Source organism: Lactuca virosa, chromosome 5 (assembly GCF_052849685.1).
Source record: "Lactuca virosa cultivar CGN04683 chromosome 5, Lactuca_virosa_CGN04683_v6, whole genome shotgun sequence".
Taxonomy (NCBI): Eukaryota; Viridiplantae; Streptophyta; class Magnoliopsida; order Asterales; family Asteraceae; genus Lactuca; species Lactuca virosa.
In genome coordinates this window covers 328,419,027-328,435,633 of record NC_136430.1, presented here as the reverse complement: position 1 = coordinate 328,435,633, position 16,607 = coordinate 328,419,027, and positions in this window count along the sequence as shown.

Genomic DNA, 16,607 nt, shown 5'->3' with positions numbered 1-16,607 from the left:
TAATTAGAGGAGGTGGAGGAAGAGAAGTATGACTTCCATGAGCCAAACTCGGGAAGTCATATTCATTAGGAAAGCTTGGTTTGGGAAGATCATTATTGTCTAAACCAGACATCAACAATGGGAGAAATTCACGTAAAGTTGATTTAAGTCTTTAATATAACACCCAATATGATATATTAAGGCTAGGACCCAACAAACTATTTTATAACTTGGAAGAGGGATGCCGTAATCCAAGCTATAAAATATTTGAAGGTAGGTGAATGACGATTAACCAATTTCCACCAAGATAAACTAAATGTATTATTAGGTTTTAATTGGTTTTGAAACTCCTAGATTCTTTTGAGATTCATTGAACTTTTTAATGGCATGTTTCAATCTCGAGTGTGCCCTTCAGGTTTTGTGACTGGGATGCCGAGGATCACAAAACAAGGTGTGAAGTAACCATGCAAATATACTTGGTACCCTTAATATTTACCCCTCAATCGATGTGCCGGTTAACCACACACGCTCCAACGATACTATGATAAACATTAAGTTACCCTTTGCCTACCTTGTTAAGTCCAGGTTAGTGTGTCGGTTAACCACACACGCTCCACTAACAGCTTAAACAAAGTGCAAAGTGTAATTTCATGGATTAGCACCTTATTCACATTTTCCTAAGTAATTAAGATTGGGAATTTATAAGTGTTTAGTTACTTAGTATTTATCATTATACTTATAATGAAGGGAGAATTATAGTCCTTGTCCTACCTGTTCGGCTAACGACTCTCCACCGGTCAAGGAAGCGGTGAGTGAGAGTGGACACCCATTAAACTGCCATTTTATAGGTAGTAACCTTATACCCCCCTTATAGACCGACTTTGTGAATGATGCCTAGTAATGGTAAGACGACTTGCTCTTATACATATAATATATTAAACTTTTAATATTATAATAGTATAAAGGTGTATTTTAGACATTTAAAATACTTGGTGGTTTAATCTATTAATTAAACTAGACTTTTAATTTAATTAAACTCAAACCATATATTTATGGATTAATAATACTCTTTTAATTAAACGCTTTAATTAACTATTAATAAAGTCCATAAGAGTTAATTTGAACTATTCAACAAAACATCATAATTCCAATTATTAAACTCAAAATTAAAACCATTTAATTAATTGTTTAAGTTATGAACCCAAGAGTTTTAGAATTCAATTCTTTTTTTCATAAAAAACTTTTCTCAAATTCCAAAACTTGAGGGCAAGTTTTGTAATTCTTGAAAACCTTTGGATTCCATAACTTATGGAATTAATGGTGTTTTATGATGAAACTTTCCATGTTCCATAACTTAAGAACAAGTTATGAAATTCTTTAAAACATTAACACCAAATTTTGTAACTCCATAAAAACTTTGAATCAAAAATTTTTTTTTTAAAAAAAAACTTTCATATCCATAACTTATGGAAGTTTCAAAAACCCTTAAGATCACAACTTTAAAAAAAAACTTTTGAGCTCCAAAATTTTATGACAAAATATGTAACTCCTTAAAACATTTAGATCAAACTTTTAAAACTAATAAAATAATCATATCATTTTATCTTTTACTAAATTTGACATAATTCCACTCATATAGCAAATGATTCAAATTTTACAAATAATTAGTTTTTCACAAAAAACAAGTAATTATCTTAAAATTTGACAAACGTCATGTTTTTTTTCCTTTTTTTTCCAACTTTGAAAATAAAACATTTGCATCAATATAACGGAAAACAACCCATGGCTCTGATACCACTGTTGGGTTTTGAGCATTCTAACACTCCTATGGTGTACATGCAACCCTATAAACCTTGGATCTATGTTTTCTCTATTATACATGCAAATATTAACTATTCCAAGGTTTCATCCTAACTAGCATATTATGAAGCACCTATACTACAAAGTTCTAGTTAGATGACATACCTTTTGATGTAGCTTGATGTCTTCAAGCTTTAAGAGCTTAGCCCCAATAGTGTGGAAGCCTCAAATGGAATCACAAATCACCAAAACACCTTGGAAGAACTTGAGAGAATATGTATGCACACTAAAATCGGCCCACTCTTATTTTCACACACTTGTCCAATTTTGTGAGCCAAGGACCCCTTTATATATTATGGAGGATTAGGGTTACATCCATGTAAACCCTAATACCCATGACCTTTCATTTACATAGGATCCATGGGTTAAAAGCTCCATGGACCATCCATGAAAGCTTAGCCCAACCTAAATGAACTTGGCCCATTCCATATATATAAGAGTCCATATTTAATTAGTTCTTTTTGATCACTTAATTAATTCTTGATCAATACTAATTAAATAATATGATTCCATATTAATATATTAGAACTTATAATATATTAATATAAATCATAAATATACTATTCTCAAAAGACTATCCATATAAATTGTGCCGGTGAAGTGCAACCCAAATGGACCATGTCGGGTCGGGTCAAGTACATACCAAATATAGTTATGGACTTAGACATTAATCCAACAGGTCGCGTGTATGCTCGATGTCAGATGTGTTCGGATTAATAATCAACGAATGAGATAGTGTTAGAGTGTTGTAAGTCTGCGGGTGTAGCCGTAGCATTCACTAGCAGCCAGATAGTGTTAGATTGTTGTAAGTCTACGGGTGTAGCCGTAGCATTCACTAGCAGCCAGATAGTGTTTGAGTGTTGTAAGTCTGCGGGTGTAGCCGTAACATTCACTAGCAGCCATATAGTGTTTGAGTGTTGTAAGTCTGCGGGTGTAGCCGTAGCATTCACTAGCAGCCAGATAGTGATAGAGTGTTGTAAGTCTGCGGGTGTAGCCGTAGCATTCACTAGGTTGGTAGATAGCATGAGTGCGTTGTTAGGACGCGGAGAGGACAGTAGTGCCCACCAGTTCGAGTGTAACAATGAATATATGGAAATCCACGGATTGGATTTCCAAATTACCCAGACGGATTAGATCTGATTAAGCCAGTGATGAGACTGTAGAATCGCCGCTACAGCTAAGAGAGCAAGGAAGCAGTGGACTGCTTAAGGTCCTCATGACATAAGGCTACCAATGACCATGTAGCAATCACTTTTAGCCTTGGGTTTGGTGACGTCAGGATTCGACGTATGGACTCGATCAGTTAGAGCAGAAAGTTATTAGAGCCTCAGTGGCATGGTAACTAGTGGCAACTAGTTCCAGAGAAGGATTGGGAATTATATTCAAGCACTGAGCCGCGAGGTATTAGTAGAATCAAAGTGGGGGAGAACCCTCCGAGTATTCAAGGGCAGGAGCACGCAGATCCAAAATGAGTACGCGACCTCTGAAAAAGAAAGGAAGTAGCACGACGACTGATGGATCAAGGAACACAGGGCTGGGAGTTTGAGAAACTTCCCAACATGGAGTTCATGTCTTCGATCTGGTTGGTAACTAGTCTGGGAAAATCAGGTTGGAGGAATAGCATGTAGGACTCGAGTGAGTCGGAATGTATATTGCGAGAACGTTTGGTATGGGATGCTTTCGGATTAGTAGTCAGTGACAGAGACAACATGGGGAGCATGGTAGGACTGCGGGATAGCCGCAACATTCCCCAGCAGCGAGGTAGTGAGGGAAGTGATGTAAGACTGCGGGTAAGCTGTAGCATTCATTAGCAGTATAGATAGCGGAGTGTGGGCGGAGGCCCGTATCTCCTAGTGATCAAGGTAGAGATCAGGAAAGGGTAGTTTGTTGAGAATAGTATGGAGTTAGCCTGCATAGCCCTAGAGAGGTGAGACCTTGGGAGAGGACGCTCCAGGATACAGTTGGGTGAGACCCGTGGGCGAGGCCCGTATGTGAGTAGCAGTATAGGTGAGACGTGAGAGCAGGGTTGCTCAATAATATGGTTTTGGGTGAGACCCGTGGGCGAGGCTCGTGAGATTATAGTAGCACAGGTGGGACCTGGTAAGGACCTTAGGGTCAAGATAGGGGATCAAGGATCCCAGGACTTGTAGCGCCAGAGTGGCAGAGTAGATAGAGTAGTTTAGATAGCCGAAGTTCCTTCGGAAGTCGTTGGGAGCGACTAAGAGATTGTCCTGGGTGTAGTAATCGGTGGGAGTCCGGTAACCCAGATATTGACAGATTAGTTGGGACAAGGGTGGTCTTAGTTAATCCGGAAGGCGGATAAGGGACAGCATAATTTTCAGTTAGTGGTGGTAATAATAAGAGAAGTAGGGTATGAGGCAGCTAGTGACCGAGAAGTGTTACGCCTCTCGCAGCAGGGTTGAATAATCTCAGAGGGAAGGATTTGACCCTGTTGCGCAGCTCTCGTATGAGTCTAACCGTTGCAGGGATGAATCTTTTACTCGAAGGATTATCTGATCCAATCGCTGGGATGGGTGCTTAACACTAAGTTATAGTAGTAAGAAGTATTGAGTGAGTACCGCCAGTAGTGACCAGCACTGGGAGTGACTAGAGTAATGGATACCGTGAGGGGTATGCCCTTCACGACAATAGAGGAGGTGGTTGATTATGGAACGTTGCCTTGGGAAGGCCGGAAAACGCACAAGGAAAAGAGGGGTGAACCCGAGGTTATTATCTACAAGGACTAGTTTTAGCTGGAATGACCGGGCAGAAGGCCATTGGAGGCAGTCCTCTGAGGATTTGGCTGAGCAGGTGAAGCGAGTATCGGACAGGAAGGCTGTGAGTAGATTACAGAATAGTTGGCCATAGCAGACTTCGAGGACGAAGTCTAGTTTAAGTGGGGGAGAGTTGTAACACCCTGTTCAGAAAAGCATTCATTTATGGAACCAGAAGTCAAGGCTAGGGGTGTTTTGGTCATTATGGGTTTTGAGTTTTATTTGAGAAGGTTTCGGGCTGGGGTGTGTTGTTAGCAGCATAGGGCTTCTCGCCATCTTTCTGTAGATATAAAGTTCATCGGAAACGGATCTAGAACGAAGGAGTTATGACACTTTGAAGATTTTAGCAATAATGGCCCTTATGGAGAAACGTTTGCATGGAAGGCCATGCATGCAATTTGGAACGCACGTGGGTATGCCCAGCGTAAGCTGGGTTACGCCCAGCGTAATGGAGCAAGTGATCACGGGTGCGGGGAGGTGTACGCCCAGCGTACGCTCAGAGTCTTAAAACCCTATTTTTAGGGTGTGCCACTATATAAGGAACATAATGGCTCCAACCCTAGCCCCCTTATCAGCCTCCCCAACTTCAGAGAAACCCTAGAACGCCCCAACCCTTCATTTTGTGAGATCTTGACCTTGGGAAGCTTAGTTTGGTGGTTTAAAGCTTGGAAGAGAAAAGAAGAAGAGTGGCAAGAAGGAACCTTGGAGGCCAGAGCTTATAGATCTGAGATAACGTCATCTTCTGGAACACTTTGAAGGTATAAAGCTCACAACTTTACTTAAGGGTGCTTAGATCTAGTATGGTTTAGTTTTTGGTCCAAAGGTGAAAGCTTTATGGCTTAAATCTGATTTCCAGACCAAAGGTTGCCTCCCTTGGTGCTAAATGACTCCCTAGAACAGAAAGTTGATATCTTGATGGTCCAAATGAGTTCATGTATGAGTTAAGATCTTTCTCCATGGAAATAGATTATGGTTTTTGGAGCTGGAGCTTATGTGAGTCATGGAAGCCATAAAGTAAGCAACTTTATGGTTTAAGACATGAAATAAGACATGGATCTGAGTTTGTAGCCTCTGAATCAGAGTATTAAGCACTTAATGGATAAATGGCTTAACAGGGTACTACACTGAGCGTACGTGCAGGTACACACAACATACTCGTCGTCAAGCCTGTACGTTGAGCGTACATTGGAGTACGCCCCGCGTAACGCTGCCAGTTTGGGTTTCGAGCATTTGGGCCTCGGTGTGGGCTGTGCTTTGGACTATAGGTCTTTGGGCCTTATTGGGCCATCAGGAGTCAGTGATTATGGGCCAAGTATATGTGTTGGGCTTAGGGTAAGGCCCAATAAAGGGATTGGGCCCAATGTAGCAAATTGGGCCATTAATGGGCCACTAGTGTGCTTGGGAAGCTTACTTAGTATTGGGCCTTAGTTTGGGCTTTAGATATGGACCAGGTTGGACTAGGGGTAGAATGGTCATTTTACCCTAAGAAGGATTTTTCGTACTGGACTAAGTGATGTTTGGTATTGGTAGTTCGGGAAGCCGAAGGGTCAGCAGTTCGAGAATTTCCAATCAGCAGCCAGAGGAGTGTCAGCAGAGTTCAGCAGTGCGAGGTGAGTTTCCTTCCAGTAGGAACGGGTCTACGGCCACAATGCCAGCCCGTTTAGTTAGCAGTAGTTCCGGAATTCGGTCCGATGCATTAGTTTAGTGTGCTTGATGTCTTTGTGATTCAAGCCTGTCTCTGTGTTATGTGTTCCGGACTTCGGTCCGATGTAGTATGCAGTATACGTGTTAATGCTAGTAGTTATGATTATGCCATGCTATGTTCGGTTAGTTCCGGACTTCGGTACGATGCAGTTTCCGGACTTCGGTCCGATGCAGAGGGCAAGGCCCTGGTTAGTTCCGGATTTCGGTCCGATGCAGTTTCCGGACATCGGTCCGATGCAGAGGGCAAGGCCCTGGTTAGTTCCGGACTTCGGTCTGATGTAGTTTTCGGACATTGGTCTGATGCAGTGGGCAAGGCCCAGTAGTTGCTTTATATGTTATTGTATGGTATGTGGTAGTTGGGGAGACTCACTAAGCTTTGTGCTTACAGTTTTCAGTTTTGGTTTCAGGTACTCAGCTTTCAAATGAGGAGCTCGGGAAGATTGCAGTGCACACACCATTTGTTCAGCCTGGGATGTTTATACTCTGATATACATGACAGTTGCTATATTATTCTGAGATACATTGTTGTGATTTTTCTATGACGTATGATGACTATGGTTTTATTACTGATTTAAAACGAAATTTTCAGACTGTATTTTTGGGATGTTACATTTGCCCTTAATTCTGACTCTGGATTCATCTCCAAAATTTAACATAACCTTGTATTTCTTTGTTCAGGTTATGGAACTTTGTTTCATCACCGGTCATGTGATTCCTTGCCCCTGTATCAAGGTACCATAACCTTGATTGGTTTGACTCTCCACCTTTTGTTTTTAATTTTGGATGCACATTCTCCTCATTTAAAAACACTTCACCCATTTCTTGTCTGTTTTCCAGGGACATCAGCAGTAGAGCAGTTTTGTTGTCCTCTTGTATGAGGTTGTTCTCATGGACCCTCTCCTTTCTTGGGTTTGTGCATTCAGCTGCATAATGCCCAAACTCCTGACAGTTGTAGCATTGGATACCGCTCTTGTCTTTACTACTAGATGCCCCATTGCTGCCTTCTCATGGGCCACCTCTTCCACGACCACCACGACCTCTGCCCCTGCCTCTGCCTCGTCCACGTGAGCCGCCAAACCCTCCTCTTTGCAATTTGGATTTGGAGTCTCCTCCCCTTTTCTTCTTGTTTATCTCTGTCCACTCTTGGTGGGTCAAGAGAAGCTTTTGATCGTCACTTTCTGTAAGTCCCTTCATTCTTTCTTCATGCGCCTTCAATCTTCCTATTAATTCTTCTACTGACATCTCATCTAGGTATCCAAACTGTTCTAGGGTTGATGCCAGTTGCAGAAATTTGGTTGACACCGCCCTAAGAAGCTTCTTCACTACATAGGACTCTTCTACAGTATCACCAAGAGTGCGCATGGAACTGACAATATTACTAACCTTCACGGCGAAATCATCTACTCCTTCAGACTCCTTCATGGTAAGTGATTCGAACTCTGCCTTTAAAGTTTGAATCCTCGCCGTTTTTACTCTGTCTGCCCCCACAAATCTTGTTTTTAATGCCTCCCATGCTTCCTTGGCCGATTTCTTGTCAACCAATGACATTAAAAGATCTTCAGGTATCCCTTGGTAAATCGCTGCTAACGCCATTTTATCTTTCTTCGTGTCAATAGCGGTATTTGCGGTTCTGGGGTCCACCGCCTCCCATACGCCATGTGCCTGCATAAACACCTTCATTTTTATCGCCCAAGCTCCATAATTCGTTCTTGAAAACATGGGGTAATGTAAGGTAATCTGACCATCTTTCTCACCATTTCCAGTGCTTCCAGACATCTCTTCTCGAGGCTGGTACTTGGGCATGCACCAGGATTAGCTCTGATACCAAGTGTTGGACTTTAGCAGCAACAATAGGAACCTTACACCAAAATGGAAACAGGGACAGGAAAGCAACCTGTACAGGGGAGAAAATATAGAAGGGCAATATTGGAATATCTATGCAGTTTTAGTAATCTGGACAAGGAACAGAGTATACCAAAGCTTTAGAGGCTTTTCTTATTTAACTTGATAACAGAAAAAAGTGACATACCAGTCACGTACATAGCTAGACTATTTAAACAAAAACTTGCATGAAAATAGGAACTAACTGATACTAGCTAAAGACCAGGTACTCAGATACCATGTGCCTTTGATTTATTCTTCCTAACATAAAACGTGCATATTCAATAAAGATTACTGAATTTTTTTTAACAGCTAAAATATGAAAATTATCAAAACAATGCTAAAATATGAAGATTATCAAAGTACAATGCTAAAAATAGGACTAATATTCCGAGGCATCTCCAAATTGTTTAATAGAATGAATACATTATTTTTTTAAATATCATATTTGAACTTATTAATCTTTCAAAATATCATATTTGTCTAAATTCATTTTTTGTACATATTTAATAATCATCTTTTGTATTTTAAAATCATTATAATTATAAAAAAAATTTGCTTAACCATAATGCCCCTGCATCATACATCATTCTTTTTTGCCAAATACTTCACATCCATGGTCGCTTCTTAGTAATACTCGCATTATCTACTAACCAATCTTCTTCTATCTTTTTAGTACGTACCACTTATAATCCACAAAAAATTTCAGACTAGGGAGTGGTGGGTTTTTTGGATTTTGAATCGTCAAATCTCTCATGTAGTTCAGAATCATATCAAAACTTTGTCGAAATTGTTTCTCATATGGAAGCTGGTTGATGTATAAATGTGGTTTTAGATAAAAAAAAATGTGATCAAATCAATTTGTTTTCAGGTGTTTCATGTTGGGGCTTACTGTTTGTGGGTTCTTTATGTGATTCTAGTGAACTTTGTTATAAACTACAAGCATGTTGTAAATTTATTGATGGATTACAAGTGTTGAGGGTTATGAAAAGTAGTTAAGGCTAATATTGACCATTTTAAAGTGACACAATATAGTCAAATCGAAACACCAACATACCACTCTTAAAATTTTCTATTTTATTTCGTCGTTTCCATCTCTCTGAATTCATTTTCTGATCTATTATCTTTATAAAGACCTCGATAGTTCCGGCGACACCTGTTTCTCCTGACTCCCCACAACAACGATTTAACGCCGCGAAAATCCTTTCTTTAACAATGTTATGTTTCGTTCCAAGATTATTAAGTGAGGTAAAGTGATTTCGATTTTAAACGTATGAATTGAAATAAATTAAAAAAATGATATTAATTAATATCTAAAAGAAGTAATTGGTCCTTAAAGGATTAATCAATAATTATAGTCCGGGGAGGTTAATTGTTATTTTAGAAAGTACTACTAATGTAGAGATATTGAGTTTGGGGGTTTAAAGCATCATTATGGCAAATCCGAGGGGCTTAAATAGAAAAATCGAGTTAAAAAACCCTGTGCAGCCGTACACTCCCATTTGTGTCGTTTCCTTATCCCGTTCGTCTGTTTCCTTTGTGTTTTGGGCTGTTAATAGAGTCACAAAAGGTATTGCAGGATTGGCATTGGGATGTTGTCATTGTTGTACATCAATCGTCGGGAAGCATTCGAAAAAAAAAGGAAAAAAGGAATCGAGCGTGAGGAGTGGGGACGATCGCATGCGAGAGAAGGAGACATAACAACTTTTACTTATGCATCACGAACGTTTCTTCCTTCTCTTGGCCAGATGTCCTTCAAATCTGTTTGGCTTGTTGAGCGTGGATCAAGAAGAAGAAATAGGTAGTGAAGCGAGAGGGAGAGAGAGACCGAAAGATTGTTGCTCGAGATTTTCAGGGAATATCTATTGGAGCTGGAAATCGACTTTCACAGCTTCCTAAATCCTTTATCCTTCCTTCCCCTGTGTTTGTTTTTAAATTGCTAATGAGTTGGTTGAAATTATGAAGTTGATTGCTCTCCTTTGGAGTCATAATTATAGAAAAATCAAAGTTGAGAAATTGTATGAAAATACATATTTTGCCACTGTTTCGTAAAAATTATAGAAAAATCATCAGGAGTCGGATTTAGGTTCCATAAATACTAAAAGTTTGGATTTTGAGTCTAGTATGTCCGTAACTTTTTTTTTCCTTGACCTGATGTTGACTCTGACTAAGGTGATAATCGTCATTTTCATAGACTAGTCCGAAATTAGCTGCATTGATATGCAGTGTTGTAAAATCCATAGAAAATTATAGAAAAATAGTATGGACCGGTACAAGTAGTCTATGAAAAGCTAAAAGTCTAAACAAATTGAATATGAAAAAATATTATAATTTTGACAGGCTTTGTTGGTGCTAAAGTGGCCTTGAATAGGCTGCTGTTTCGGGCCAAAACCTGGAAATTTGGTCTAGTAATTAGTCTACATGTTTGGGGTATAGAATAATTATTCTTAACCTTGAAAACATCTAGTAATCTAGTTATTTGTGTTGTATTTAGGGAAATCTGGATACCTCAATTACTTACAAGATTTAAAGTGTGAAAAGGACGCTTTTTGAGAAGGCGAGTCAACCTTTGTGGAAATTAAGTACTTTGTTAAGGAATTCCATATCTTAGAGGGATTGGAATTAACCTAGGTTGTATAGGTTGCATGTACCCATTTTTGTGAATGAAATGTTATTGATGATGGTGATTCTTTACTGTGTATGAGAGTTAGGATGCATTATATGCTATAATCTTATTTTAATCTATTAATGTGAAATATGTGTTAGGTCCATGATAGAAAGAGGGTTTTGTGTTGTTTATATGTGATGTATGCATGTTATAATTTATTGGAAATATTTTTTTATAATGAGTATGACAAAGAATGCTAGTGCTATGATATGCCATAGTGATACTATTATGATATGTGCATGATATTGTATGTTGATGTAAAATGGTTAACTTGTAATTACTCATTTGCATGTCTTCATAATAAGTAACTTCAAAAGTAATATGCTCTTAAATATGATAATAATTATGCATGATTTCTTAGGGGGGTTTATTGTGTAATCCTTGTATAATGAATTTTTAACTCGTTAATTAAAATGAGGAATTCACTACTGGGGGTAATGGGGTAGCACCTAGACTTAGGTGTGTGTACCCTATCCGGATTTCATGTTGGCCTAATAGGTTGAAAGATACCTATAGGATAAGAGCCGCGCAGTACACCGGAGGCAGTGTTACGAGTGAGAGTCGCGCCGTACTTAGTGCATTGTTAAGAGTCGGTCATGTTAGTGGTGAATGAGGTATTCACTTCTTGGGCTAGTAATGGACCTAGTGGGGAAGGGTTAAGTCAGTTACTTAACAGTGCACACGCATTGCTTCTGGGTTGGTGATGGACCTATGAGTAGGTGGTTACCTTGCGAGTTGGTGATGGGCCCTGGGGAGGGAATAATGATAATTAATATTTAATAAATATTTAAAGATGGATAATAAATGTAGACCATAATGGAAGCTCATATAATGAAATGTGATGTATGTGATGATGTGCAATGTGATTAATTGTGTTCATGTTAAGTGATAACTATTAACCCACTCGGGGATATGCATTTCTATTAACATTTTATTTATGGTTGGATCACTTAGCATTTGTTGACATTTGTTTCTTTGCTTGTTGTTCGTCTTGAATTGGTACAAGTAGCATGATTGATGGCTTGGTGAGGATGGAGATTTTTGGGTAGTTACTTTCTAGTTGATACTTTAGTAATGATACCATTTGGACATGTCATTGAGTTTTCCATTATTATTGGTTTTGCAAACTTAACTTTGATGGGGATGTTTTTATAAGAAAGTAACATTGGTGATTTTTTTATAATAATTGTTAAATAAGATTTCTGCTAACGTATTCTATTAAATAAGTGTTTCAGCAAAAAAAACTCAGGGTGAAAAATCATGATGTTACAGACGACATTCATTTATATAAAGTTATTAAAGGTACATCCATTAATTACTGAAGTCAATTGCACCCGTTTTCTTTGCCTTTTCAATTAAATCAATTTGAATGATGACATTATCAATTTCACTTTTATTGACTTCAATAAGGATTTGGAAGTGGTATTGTTGTAAGGTCACACCTTATGATCCGAAGAGTCAAACACTCTATACGCTATCTGTCAACGTTAGTGTCTACATCAGTGCCAGCGTATCAAGTCCATCCATGCTAGCGTGTAGTTAGTTATTCTGAAACGTCCCAAATAAAAGACCCAAAAATTTCATTTTAATTTAATAAAATAAGTAATTCAAAAACATCATCAATACAATCCCAATAAAACAAGTGTATTAATCGACCTATAAAATCAGAGTAAATCACAAAACACAGAACGAGGTGGTGTGTGCCCTGCAATCATCCCGGGCTCCTACTTTTGAAACCAGAAACACCTGAAACATAAACTGAAAACCGTAAGCACAAAGCTTAGTGAGTTCCCCAAGATACCACATAACATACATACATAAATCACATACTAGGCCCCTGTCCTCCATCGCGCCCCGCTCGGTATCAAGTCCCACTCGGCCTTGGGCCCCGCTTAACATCGAGCCCTACCCAGCATCGAGCCTCGCTCGGATTACAGATTTGTCAATCACCAGGCCTCGCCTGACATTGGTCCCCGCCCGATACATACCTAATCATATAACCATATAATCATATAAACTTATAATCTTACTAGCACATGCATTAATCACAAAGACCATAAAATACCATACAATAATCGAGCCTCGCCTGGTAAGTATAAAAGCACATACTGATAACTAGCATACAATATACTCATTAGGCCCCACTTGGCATCGGGCGTTGCTCGGTAAACATACCATACATACACATGCAAGTGTCACACAGACATCTAGCATACTAAAATATCAACCATGGGCCAACATTGGTGCCTTCGATCCGGTAAAACACAGTGAGGAAACTCGCATCGCAATGCTGAATCTCACAGAAAGAATCTCTCGCTGTTGGCCCACAAGAATCCCCGCGCTATCAATCACAAGTTAATCATCCATCAATAATCGGATCGACCGATACTAAGTGTCCAAACTATGGTAAAAGACCTTTTTACCCACTTCATAACTTGGCCCAAAGCCAAGGCCCAATTCAACAATCCAAAAGCCCAAAGCTCCAATTAAACACCCAAGGCCCAAATATGGCCCAGTTTTCCAAATTAGGCTCAAATCCCATAATCGGCTTTCACAAATAATTATCAGTCCAAAACCTGATGGCCCAACAGGGCCCAAGACAACTAAGCCCAAAATATGGCCCAAACCGAATCCCAAACACCAAAATCCATTCATGCTTAGTACGCGGGGCGTACTTAGCTTGTACTCTAAGCGTACTAGCATAAGGGCTTGTACGCTGCGCGTACAGGCTTGTATACCCAACGTAATCCTCCATTCAGCCCAAACTCATTTTTCTTCCTTAATCCATTAAGACATTGATTCAAAATATAGATCTGACTTCCTTGAACTGGATAATCATGTAAAGTTGCTAACTTTACGTTTATGCATGACTAAATGAAGCTCTTAAAGCTCAAAAGGACTTATTGGGTGAGTTAACACATGCATGTGACCTTAAACCTCATAAAGCTTGCACCTTTATTCATAAGAGCCTCATAACAACTCAGATCCAAAAGAATAAGTCCTTCAAACTACTTAACTCACCAATCAACCCAAAAGGGACCCAAAAGCATGACAATCAAGATAATAATAGATCTAAGCTTTAACAACTCAAGATTTGAACTTGATACCTCTAGGATCTTGCAAAGTGATGAATGATTCTGGATCTCTAAGTTCCCCACCAAGCTATAAACCTTCATCCTTCTTCAATCTCTTTAAAATGTACAAAACAACACCAAATTCTCCTCAAGAGCTCAAATGCACAATACTGAACGCTAAGGATCAATTTAGGGTTTTAGGAGGCTTGGGGGCTGGTAAAGAGGCCAACCCTAAAGACTTGAGATGCTTAAATAGGGTACATACACTTAAATATTAGGGTTCCCACTAATCCTCGTACGCCCCGCGTACTCCTCGTACGTCCAGCGTACGATGTCTCGTATTCCCGATCCACCCTTCACAGTACGCTAAGCGTAGACCACATTACGCCTCGTATACAAACCTTCGCACTAGTACGCCCCACGTACTCCCTATGTATGCCCCGCGTACTAGGGTTTCCTCTTAAACCCTAAAATACTTTGAAGACCATAACTTCTTCGTTATAAATCTGATTCCAACGATCCTTATATCCACAGAAAGGTAACGAGAAGCTCTAAGCTTTTATCAACTCATATAAAACGTCCCAAACCAGAATCCAATTCCGTAAAACCCGAACTGACACTTTACCGAAATATCCCTTGGCTCCAAAACACAAACTGAACACTCGGATCATCCAAATTACATCACCCGCCTCCAAATGAGAAACAATTCGGAACACGGTGTTACAAATCCCCCCCCACTTAAATTAGATTTCATCCTCGAAATCATTCCTTACCATCCCCGGCACGTCTGACAGCCTGAGCAACACGGACACAACCCCGAACGTACCCCAGCCTTCCCAAGGCAACCGAAACCAACCCTAGCAGGGCTCCCGAACCCGAAGATGAATGAGTCCTTTCTCAGCCCAAAACAACCCCTTACAAAATAAGCACGCAGGATAATCACATCTACACATCCTGAAATCTGAAATCTTGAATTGATCCGACTCCCTGACAGACCGCCCATACTAAACCACTTCCAGGCCAAATCCTTATTGAAGTCTAGACTTAGACAAAATTCTTCCAACCCTTGATTGACTTGATGCTTCTAATGGGAACAAAATCACTAACTATTTATTGCTACAAAACACTTATACTTGATAGAAGGCTCAGATAATCCTTCGAGTAGAAGACTCATCTCTGCAACGGTTAGACTCAGACGAGAGCTGCGCAACAGGGTCAAATCATCTACTCTGGGATTATTTAATCCAAGCTGCAATTGACTTGGCATATTCCCCGAATAACGAGCGAATCCACATACGAGTTACAAATCACTAATACCGTCTTGACTTATCTTGATGCCCCTCACAGGTAGAACCAATCCAAAACACAATCACAAGGGCCTGATCTACCATCAAAACTGAAACCATCCTTTAAACCTGAACCCTCCCACTAATACCCTTAGCATACATATTCCTTAACCCATATCCCTCAGAAAAAAGACCTTGCCCACAAATGTCCGTGGTCCCCAAAGCGAGTTCCCACTAAGAACCAACTCAGTACTTAACCTATAATCCAAGATCCAAGGATCTACACCTTTCATTTCACCCGAAACCTTCTGATTCACGACAACCCCTTACTAAACCGAGATACATAAAGGTTCCCAAACCATCGCAGAGACTACCAGTCTCGCACCTGGTCCAACCACCAGGTTCCCAAGAGGTCAAATGACAAGGCTACCTCGCCTCAATACCCCCCTACGCCACTTACTGACCACACACTCTATCCTATAACCCAAGATCCAATACCTTGACCCAACGGTCTCTACCAGGTCCCACCTATATTGCCACAATCACACGGGCCGCGCCCACGGGTCCCACCTAAATTATACCATGGAGCAGCCTCGCCCACGGGCCCCACCCATCTAGAGCTACACAAGCCCGACTCTGCCTCGGACCCCATTGGTCCTCAACCTAAAATAGAGAAATGCTCTTTGACAATCCTGACCGTCGTGCCCAATGCACGAACTGATCCTACCCTAAACTCATGACAACCACAACGATAGGCTACCCCAACTGGTGATTGCTACGATCCCATTGCAGTCTTACAACACTTCTAACCAACCATAGTTACCACCCATGGTCTCATCACACCCAAACCATCACAACCCCACTCACCCTAAGTTGAACTTGTATCCAACTGCATCCAATCAGATGCTCGGGTCATGCTTCGAACTCCAAATCCCTAAAACTGGTCTCAACCACAAGCATTCTATGCATAACAAAGAAGATGCTGACCAACAGTTGGAAGTTTCCTAAACTCCCACTTACACAACCTCAAACTAAACGGCCACTTGGGTCATCTCTCCTCCTGACCGGGATGTGAAACTTACCCTAGTTCCACACCCGGTCCAACTCTCGGAAATTCTGATCGATCCTCCCTCACTTGGATTCAACGAAGCTCTCTCATCCCATAATCTGATGGAGTCCCAACCCATCAAACCTCGTATAGCATGAACTGCATATGTCTTGCGCTCACCAAAGCTAGCATTCTGTTACCAACCAATCGTGATGATCGCCCAACTCCTGAAATCCATAAGAATATTCCCTTGAAATCCTAGCAGGTCTGATAGCTCCAACCACCTCTCTTGCGATATATAAAATTTCCCTTGGCACTTCCACTGACCAAACA